This window comes from Dipodomys merriami, unplaced genomic scaffold (genome assembly GCF_024711535.1).
Source record: "Dipodomys merriami isolate MVZ:Mamm:240054 unplaced genomic scaffold, mDipMer1.0.p SCAF_23, whole genome shotgun sequence".
Lineage (NCBI taxonomy): Eukaryota > Metazoa > Chordata > Mammalia > Rodentia > Heteromyidae > Dipodomys > Dipodomys merriami.
Window position 1 is genome coordinate 22,641,787 of NW_027203715.1, and position 10,990 is coordinate 22,652,776.

General features: G+C 36.5%; 1 non-coding gene across 1 annotated transcript; it reads right to left on the bottom strand.

Annotated features, from left to right (window-relative positions):
* Positions 1–832: 832 nt before the first annotated feature.
* On the bottom strand, positions 833–939 carry LOC138835168 (U6 spliceosomal RNA). Its single transcript, XR_011374486.1, has one exon. It is a non-coding gene; the product is annotated as a U6 spliceosomal RNA (small nuclear RNA).
* Positions 940–10,990: the final 10,051 nt, after the last annotated feature.

The following is a 10,990-nucleotide window of genomic DNA, read 5'->3' on the forward strand; positions in this document are numbered from 1 at the left end:
TCCACTCCTCCTCTCTCCTTCCCCTACCTAAATTGTAAAATTCATTTTTCATCATACGTCTTGTGCATCTCATTGTTACAATGGGTCAACCCATATCCCTATTTAAGCATTTTGTTGTTTTCTTCTTCTCCCCAAATTAGAGAAACGTATATACAAGATGTAGGCGCACCAACTTCAAATCCAGTGAAAAAAGGGGTTATAGCGTGGTTGAGGAACATATAAAGGAACAAAAAATATCACATCATACAGTATAAGTATGTTAGAAATAATAGCAAGATAGAATCACTTGTGTACCTATCTTGGTGTTCGTTTAGCTTAACATCATCTTATCTGGTCAAATGCACATAGCTTAAGACATTTTCTGATAATCCCGGACATATATTAGCTATTGAAAATAAGAGAAACCATGGGACCTATATTTCTTTGGAGTTGGCTTACTTCACTTAAAAATTTTTTTCCAAATCTTTCCATTTCCTAACAAATTGGGCAATGTCATTCTTTCTAATGGAGGCAGAGCATGCAATTGTATATATTTACCAGGTTTTCTTGATCCATTCATCTACTGAGGGGCATCTGGGTTGGTTCCATATCTTAGCTATGGTAAATAATGCTGCAATAAACATAGTTGTGCTGGTAGTTTTAGTATGGTCTTGTTTGTGATCCTTTGGGTAAATGAACAAAAGTGGGATTGCTGGGTCATAGGGGAGCTTTATGTGGAGTCGTTTGAGGAAACTCCATACTGCTTTCCAAAGTGGTTGAAGACTTTTACACTCCCACCAAGAATGCAGTAGGGTTCCCTGGTGGCCCCATCCCCTCCAGCATTTGTTGTTGTAAAAACATGGATTGCTTCACTAATTTTCAAGTCATCCTTGAGCAGGGGCCATGCTAATCTTCTCTGTATCATTCTGATGTTAGTGTATAGGCTGCCGGATTAAGCACAGAACATTTTTTATATAGAAGGTGTAATTTATTTTCTTAGTCAATTCCACAAAAAAGTAAGTTCAAAAGAATTGTCATGAAATTTTAGAATCATGCATTTCTTACATAAGCACACATTTTTGATGTTGGCATAATTTGTGGAGGGGAAGGGGAAAATGTTTAAATAGGGATACAGGTAGACCCATTGCAACAATGAAAGGAACTTTACAACTTTGGTATCTCTACTACTGCCATACCTGCAGATTGTAACTTCATTGCTTCTTTTGAGGTAAGTATCACTATGCCTGGGTCTGCTTGGACTGTGGTCCTCCTAACACAAGCAAAACATATAGCACCCATCAAATGGTTAGAGTTTCTGAAACTTCCTTTTTTTTTTTTTTTTTTTTTTGGTCTGGGCTTGCCTGGAACTGCAATTCTCTAATCTCTGTTTTCTAAGTAGATAATATTACAGGTTTGAGCCACTTTATCCAGTAAAAGTATACAATTTCAAGATATCTTGATATTGCCTATATTTGTGCTTAACATATATAGCTAACCTTAATTTTCTCCCTCTTTTGTTTAGTACTCTGAGTTGAAAACATTGACTTTCTTGATATACATGGCTTTGTTTTGGGTGGAATCCCATCACAATCCAAAAAATCTTCCAAAAAGTTTATGTCAAGAATCTGGAAAAGAAGGCTTCAGGTTGGAAAGAAAACACTGATCCTTAACTTATAATTGCAGTATATTTATAGTGTTAGTCAATACTTTCTGAAGTATGAGAAGAGAAGGAAGACAGAAATGTGAAAGATGTCAGGTCTCTGTGGAATTTCTGTAGTTGTCACTTCATGTTATATTCTTCCTTAAAACTTGCTTTATTAAAAGCCTCTGGGTGGATATTTGTTGGACTGATTGGTAACCTTACCCAAGAAATGAAGCTGATTTTAGAAGGTTGATGATTTGGTAAATAAAGGAATGATGAAAATGAGAACAGATATTGTCACAGAATGAGCCGACAAGGTTCATTGCTGAACAGCAAAACAAAGCAGTTTCAAGTCTGATGATGCACATTGGAACATATATAGATAGATACATATATGTATACATATACAAACATATGTGAAAAAGTATATATGCAGTAGAATACAGAGAAAGTTTGTGTGACAAGTATTAAACTATATCAAACTGGTTGCAGGAAAGGTCCAGTAAAATATCAATAGTTTAGCATAGATTTTGCATAGATTTCTAAAGGATGAAAATTCTTCCCTCATTTTATACTTTACAAATATCCTTAGTATATTTTAAGTTTTTTATATTGTAGTTGGAACATGTATATAATGCTGAGAATTGGAATTACATAAAGTATGCAACATGAATAGGTCAGCCAGAATAGGAAAGTTCATTAGATTCTTATTTCCAATTAACCACCAGGAGAAAAGGAGTTCCAGTTCAGATTTTATGTAGAGCACTGGCCTTGAACACAAAACGACCAGTCAGGCCATGAGTTTAAGCCTTAAGATCTACAGAAACAAAAACACAAAATATAACTTGGAGTTAGATATTTTATAATGAAGCATTTTTATATACTCTACATTGTTAGGAAGACTAGATTTCTGTGTTAGCTTTATAACCTACCATAATAAATGATATTGTCCATTTATTAAACAGAAAGGCTTACTCAGATTTATAAGTTTGAAGGTTTCAGTGTATGTTCAGTCGGTTTTATTGTTTTGGTGGCCTGTGACAAGACAATGTCAAGGTGAGGAGTATGACAAAAAGAAATGTTTTTGACCTAGAATGATTAAAAGAGAAAAGAAGAAAGAAGATGAGAGTGCATGTTCTCATAGGTTTTATTCTGAAGAACTTAATCTCCAGAAGAACTATTCAGTATTCTCCACAGTCTGGGAGGAAATGGAAAGTCATTTTTCTTTAACACATAGGTCTTTCTGGGGCATTGTAAATTCAAATGGCAACATCTTCACCAATGATAATGACTTGTCCAGGGGTGGAAGCAACTAGATATTGCTATAAATTCCAATCAGATCCTTTTTCTTCTCATACCATGAAAGCCTGCCACAATTCCCAATCAAATCCCATCAAAGATTCAAACATTAATGCTGTCCCAAAAGTTCTGTATGCAAACCCAGGTACATTCACTTCATTTAAGACGGCAATAGTATATGAAAATTTTAAGTCTTCCATAGAAAAAAATTCATATTAAGTGAAGTAAGCCGGTACCAAAGAAACTTAGGTCCCATGGTTTCCCTTATTTGCAATAACTAGTATATGTCTGAGTCAAGCAGAAAAGGTCAGATAAGTTGATTTTAGGGAAGTGAACCCTAATATATGTATTCAAATTTTTTTTTCTTTCAGGTGATTGTTTCTACACATTTATAAGATTATTTCTTTGTTGCTTTGTATGTCCCTCCCCCATGGTATAACCCTGCTTTCACTGTATTTGAGGTTGGTATAATTTGTGGAAGGGAAGGAAAAAAACAAATCGTTTAAATAGGGGTACAGTTGGATCCTTTGGAACAATGAGATGTACAAGTCGTTATATGGAAAAACGAACTTTACAACTTTGGTGGGGGCGGGGAGGAGGATTGCGTGGAGAGGGAGGGGGTGGAAGGATGGGAAGGGAAGGGATGGGAAGGGGAAACCAAGGAGGAGACTACAATGCTTGATAAGAAATGCACTCATGGGCTAGGAAGGTGGCTCAGTGGTAGAGCGCTTGCCTTGCATGCTCAAGGCCCTGGGTTCGATTCGTCAGCACCACATAAGCAAAAAGAAAAAAGCCAGAAATGGTGCTGTGGCTCAAGTGGTAGAGCACTAGCCTTGAGCTGAAGAGCTGAGGGACAGCGCCCAGGCCCCAAGAGCAGACCCCCCCCAAAAAAAAGAAAGAAAAAGAAAAAAAAGAAATGTACTCATTATCTTGCCCATGTAATTGTAACCCCTCTGTACAGCGTTTTCACTATAAAAAAAAAAGAAAATTTTAAGTCTTCCAATTACGTTGTCACCAAGGAAACAATTACAATATTTCCTTAAAAAATATCTAGATTGTGGAACACTTTAATCAGAAAATTGAAGGAGTATCCATTATAGGATTTAATTTAAATATTTAGTCACTGAAATGGATATTCTATATCCACAACTTAGAGCCCTTTCAAAATACATAATTACAAACCTCATCCATTACCATCTTCCGTGAAGACAGTCCTTGCTGAAAACAAACCAAATGTGGTAAACCAATTAAAATGTACGCCATTGTCAAATGCTATTGTTTTAAAGCATGGAAGTGACAGCACAATTAATGCCAGTGAACAGCTGGTTCTAAGGAGTTTGGAAAGTGATTACTTTGTACTCTAGGTGGAAAAATCCACAGATGTTTCCGATTGTGCTTCGTTTTGGCATTTGTAAGATATATTTTGGAAAACACAATGAATGAAAGCATGTTGTTTTATAAAGATTTGCTGGCTGACAAACTAGGGAAAGAAAACTTATTGAAATGTTTCAAATGAGAAGACAGACAATAGAGTGTGTAAAATGTGGTATGCAGCTTTAAATACAGACTGAAGCAAACCAAAGAATGGGAAAAAATTTTTCCTTAAATGCTTTCTGGGTATATTGTGCTATACACTATAATGATGAAATGATCATTTCTTTGGAAAAGTCATGAAAAAACACTGTCACCTGTTCAATTTCTTTATAAAGTGAATCTTAAATGACAAGAATGAAGAAATTTAAATATGTTAATAAAACATTATCAAGTATTACTTTAATTTTTGATTAAAAGTTAAATCAAACTGACAGACTATTAGTCCATTAAGATTAATGTTTCCTGTCATATGTTATTTTCTTTTTGTTCCTCTTTTATGGGTGGTGATTTTTTTTTTCAGAAAGTCAACCTAGTCTTAACCATTACCCACAAAATTTATGCTGTCATAGAATCAGAAAGTTTTTTTTATTAAATTAAGACAATAGTAGGCTCATTTTATGCCAAACCAAAATATAAACACCAAAAACATTTTTCACTAAAAAAACACTCAAAAAATCATGAGGTTTTGGGGGAAGATGGAGGAGGAGAAGCTGGAGGGTAAACAAGCTCTTACATAGAAAGCAGTTTAAATGTTCCAGTCACACCAAGTGTGCCATCACAGTACAGAGAGTTTGGCCAAAGATGGAAAATCCAGGCAAGATGACAGATCTGAGCACTTGCCAGTAGCCACAGCTGAGGTGGCAGTAGGTACAGCGCCAGTGGCTATAGCCACCATACCTACAGAGAGAGTCCATGACAAAGGCCCCAGACGTGGCTGGTGAGCAGATTCTACTCAACACCAGCAAGAACTGACAAGGAGCAGATATCTTCATCCTGCAGATCACAGACCAGAGATGACCCAGGAACCAACACTCTTACATGAGTAGAATCCTGACATCCTTACTCCTTCTCAAGGATCAGAGAAGGGAAGGCCGCCCCTCCCCCACTACCAGAGATCTCCATCTATGTTACTGACCTCCCCAGGGCTGAGCAACTAGCTCCAATTCAGGCCTTGGAAGAAAACAAAAGAGTCATTTAGTAGGTCACAGGAAGTAGACATGACCTGTCAGGCTCAGCTCCACACAGGGGAATGTCACCCCACCAAGCCAGTGGAGCCTCTGTGGAGTGATGTCCTTCACATGGTAAACAGAGCCAGAGGCTGCCCCTCCCTACAACAGCCTAGGCAAACAATTGAAACTAAGTAAAAAAAAAAAAAAAACCCTGAGAATGGGTTCCATGAGTGTTTCAGGAGTTGCCCCTCAGGGAAAAGCTACCATTTTCTGAAAGGCCCCAACCCTACCTCATCATGGCATTTACACACTGGAGGAAACTGCCATCTCCCTCTTTGGTGATATTCAAAGCATATCTCCCTCCCACTGAATAGCCTGGGAAGAGGATCACAAAATCCTGGGTAAAGCAGAGCATTTTTCTGCCTGCACAAAAAAAAAACTGACTTAAGAAACCAGTCAAGCAAAATGAAAACTAAACACCACAAGCACACCAGAGACTCCACCAAGAGACAGGTTATAGACACAGGAGAGATACAGGGTCTTATCATCCCCCCCCCAAAAAAAACCCCAAATAAAAGAACTCTTCTTTTTAACCTTTTTTTCAATTTTTAAAAGTGTTTGATGTTAATTTTTTCTCATAATTTTTATTTTTGATGTGTGTGTGGGGGTTTAATCTCTTTTGACCTTTTGGTCCTTTTTTTATTGTTTTCATTTCTTTCTCTCTCTCTTTCTTTTTGTTTGACATAATTGCTGTTCTGCTCATCCCCAGATACATACCAGTGGTCAATTATTAGACCTTATCCCCCATTGTGTACATACTTAATCCTGAAATTTATTACTCGATTCAAAAAATCTTAGGCTTAATTTCTTTAATGGCAGTATTATCTCTTTATACCAGTATAATTTTCAATTAACTAATTTTAATTTTCTTTTATTTTTTAGTTTTTCATGTTTCCTTTCTATCCCTCCTCTCCTCTCAACCTATCCTTTTCTTCTCTCCATATCATTTCTTTAAAGTTACATAATTTTTAAGTGTTTCACTTCTTAGATTTAAATTTTTGTTTATCCATTTTTTCTTTATTTTTAAAAAAATCTCTCTCCAATCATTCTGTACAATGCATTTCCCTCTCAGAGATTAGGACTTGGTTAAATTCACTCTTTTTTTTTCCACCAGATTTCTTTTTTTTTAATTTTTTTTGGGGGGGATCCAGTCGTGGGACCTGAACTCTGGGCCTGGGAGCTGTCCCTCAGCTCTTCAGCTCAAGGCTAGCACTCTACTACTTGAGCCACAGCGCCACTTCCAGCTTTTTTCTTTTTGCTTATGTGGTGCTGAGGAATCAAACCCAGGGCCTCAGGCATGCAAGGCAAGCACTCTACCACTGAGCCACCTTCCCAGCCCAAATTCACTCTTCTTTTACCTCTCCACATCCCTCTAATCCTATTTTTCTCCACAATTCTCCCTAAACCTAATAATTTCTGGTGTGTCAAATCCTTTTTGCTTTTATTACCCTATTAGTCCATGGTTGTTTGATGATGAATAGATTGTATCTGATGTACTAGATTGTATCTGCAGCCATTTTGACTGTGCAACTACAGGACTCCGGTTGATGCTTGCCTTAAAATAGTGGTCTAGCACAAAATTGGTTTACTTTCATACCAAATGGGCAGAACAAGCCAGAAAACACAAAAAAATGGCAAGTCTGGGTATATGAATTCCCACTCATGATAATCAGGTGACAGAATATTAATGAATAATCCAGAAGAGAGTACCCAAAAAGCTCTACAAGCCTTACTGGTATACATGGTGAATGAATAGATTGAAAGGTTGCAAAAGACTCAGTGTGAGCGAGATAGAGAGCGAGAGGGGGCAAACCAAAGATTAATACAGGAATCTTGTGAGCATGAGGAAGCTACTCAAAGATTAATACAGGAATTGCGTGAGCAGGTTAAAAACAGTCAAAGAGAAATACAGAAATTGCATGAGAAGGCTGAGATCAGTCAAAGAGAAAGACAGGAATTGCATGATTGTGAGGAAGCTGTTCAAAGAGTAATACAGGATTTGCGAGAGAAGGATGAGAATAGAACAAGATCAATAAAGGCATTCATGGAATCCATGAGCAGACAGCTGAATGAATTAATGGAGACCACAAAGGGAATGCTCAATGGAGCCCAAGAAAAGTAATGGGAGTCCAAGGAAACCATAACGAATCAACTAAGTGATTTGAGAAGAAACACTGACCACCAAATTAAGGAAGTAAAGTTCATACAAGACCTAAAACAAAGCTGCAACAAAGAATTTGAAGCCAGCAAAGCCAAACAATTAGAAGGAAAAGAAATAAAAAACAAAGTAGAAAGTCTTGACAGTTGGTTAGACCATGTAGAAGATCGGATCTCGGGAACTGAAGACAGCTTAGATATTATAGAGAAAGAATGTATAACTATCCAAGACAAATCCAAGAAATATGATAGATCTATTCAACATTTGGAAAGCACCATCAGAAGGCCTAATCTGAGGGTAATGGGTGTAGAGGAGCACCTAGAGACAGAAGTTAACGGTTTAGGAAATTTATTTCACAGAATCATAGCAGAGAATTTCCCAAACATGCAAAAAGATAGGCCTATTCAGATACAAGCTTTTAGAACCACCAAACCAGACTGACAAAAGATACTTAAACATGTCCTACACATAGAAAAACAACAAGAGCACAATAAAGGCCAAGAAACAGGATCCAAGGGAATTAAATTAGAACTCAACACTGAAAGCCACCAAAGAAAGTCCTGTAACACTTGGAGGCTGAACAATACACAGTTGAATCACCAGTGGGTCATGGAAGAGATTAGAAAGGAAATGCAAATGCTCATGATAGTCCACAAAAATGAACACATAAATTACCAGCACCTCTGGGACACAGGAAATGCAGTACTCAGAGGCAATTTTATACCTCTGAGTTCCTACATCAACAAATTAGAGAGATCTGAAACCAACAATTAATGAGATATCTGAACCTCATTGAAAAAGAGCAACAAAATAAACCCCAATCCAGTAGATTGAAAGAAATAATTAAAATTAAATCAGAATTAAACGAATTAGAATCCAAAAAAAAAAAAATAGAAAGAATCATCAAAACAAAGAGTTGGTTCTTCAAAAAAAATTAACAAAAATTGACAGACGTTTAGCAAATCTTATCAGAAAAAAAAGAGCACACACAGAAATAAACAAACTCAGAGATGAGAATGGAAACATCACCACAGAAACAACCAAAAATCCAGAACATTATAAGGGAATACTTCTCAAATCTTTATGTTAATAAGTTTGAGAACCTGGTAAAAATGGACCTTTTCCTAGCAAATATTGACATGCCAAAACTAAACCAAGATGAGTTAAATCGAATTAACAGGCCCATATCATGCATTGAGATAGAAGCAGCAATAAGAGAACTCCGATCTAAGGACCAATGGATTACAGTGGAATTCTACAAGGCCTTCAAAGCAGAGCTCACACCAATACCCTCCAACTCTTTAATGAAATTGAAAGAGAAAGTGCACATGGAACTCATTCTATGAAGACATCCTAACCCTCATCCTAAAACCAGGCAGGGACTCATCAAAGAAAGAGAACTAGAGACTCATTTCTTTGATGAACATTGATGCAAAACTTCTCAACAAAATTTTGGCCAATCGACTTCAAGAATTCATCCAAAAAATCATACACCACGATCAAACAGGATTCATTTCAGGGATGCAAAGTTGATTCAATATATGCAAATCAATTAATATAATAATTAATATAATATATTAATATATATTATATAAGGCCCAAATAAATATAGGTCCCATGGTTTCCCTTATCTACAATAACTAGTATATTTTTTAATCAAGCAGGAATGGTCAGATAAGTTGATATTAGGCGAAAGATAAGAACTCAAATGGTTTTTTTTTCTCTTGATATTGTTTCTAGCATATTTCTAAGATGATTTCTTTGTATGTCCCTCCCCCATGGTATAACCCTTGTTTTCACTGTGTTTGATGTTGGTATAATTTGTGGAGGAGAAGGGAAAAACAAATTCTTTAAATAGGGATACAGGTGGACCCATTGCAACAATCAGATGTTCAACACGTTATGTTGGAAAACAAACTTTACAACTTTGGTGCATGGGTTGGTTTGGGGGTGGGGAGTTGGGAAGAGATGGTAAGGGGAAACAAAGGAGGGGCAACAATGCTTGATAAGAAATGTAATCATTTCCTTGCTCATGTAATTGTAACCCCTCTGTACGTATTTTCACAATAAAAAAAATCATGAAATTTAAAGTAAAAATCCATGTCAATTTTTTTTTGTTGTTGTTGGTCGTGCAGCTTGAATTCTGGGCCTGGGCAATGTCTCTCAGCTCTTCAGCTCATTGATACCACTGTACCACTTGAGCCACAGTGTCCTTTCTACTTTTCAAGTGGGTTATTGGAGATAAGAGTCTCACAGACTTTTCTGCCCAGGCTGGCTTTGAACCACTATCTTCAATCTGAGACTCCTGAGTAGCTAGGATTACAGGCATGAGCCACCAAAGCCCAGATCCAAGTCAATTTGTAAAAAGCAAGCTTATTGAAACTTCTGGCTTTTTCCAATAAACAATCTTACTTTTTAGTATTAGTTTATAACTATGAGTTATTTTTAGATGTAACCGTGAACTTTTTAATAGAATCAAACATAATTTTTACTATTACTCAGTATCTCACAAAATCCACTGTAATTAGCTTTCCCCAAAGTAAATTATTACAGGAAGTGGCGCTGTAGCTCAAGTGGTAGAGCGCTCGCTTTGAGCTGAAGAGCTGAGGGACAGCGCCCAGGCCCAGAGTTCAAGCCCCACGACCGACAAAAAAAAAAAAAAAAGTAAATTATTACATACTCCATTACTCACTATTATTACACTCTATATTACATATAGTGTGAAGTGAAAATAGTTTGGATCATTATAAATTCACATCTGTGATTTTAAAAGAAGGAAAGAAGATTTTAGAGTTAAAATCAAATGTAAATGTGTTGTGTGTCCTAATTAAAGCAAAATTTATGAGTCCATACAGACAAATTTATTTTCTTTCCACTAAAGGCTTTGAAGTAATACTATTGGAAATAGTGAGGCAAGAGGAGGAAGAATTCAAATCATGTCAAAGAATGTGTCTGTTATTCTGCTACCCCCTCCATTAAGAAGACCTACCCGGTCCAGATATCACAAAACTTCAAGTATCTCTCTTAGAAATCTATTTGGAAAAGTTCTAAATCACTGATTATTTATGTATTTTCTGTTAAATGAAACAAAATATAGACACAAAACAACTGAAATAAAATGCACACATATGTTGAAGTCACCACAGGTGGAAAAACAACCAACAAAGTAGAACTCCCCCAAGAACAAAAACTTGTTGTGCCTGTTTGTTTTTAAGCACAAAAACCTGAAATACATGTTACCCTTGAGTAGATCCATAAAGATAACTGTGTCTCAGAAATATGGTTGTGTTAATTTGTAATTAAATTCAT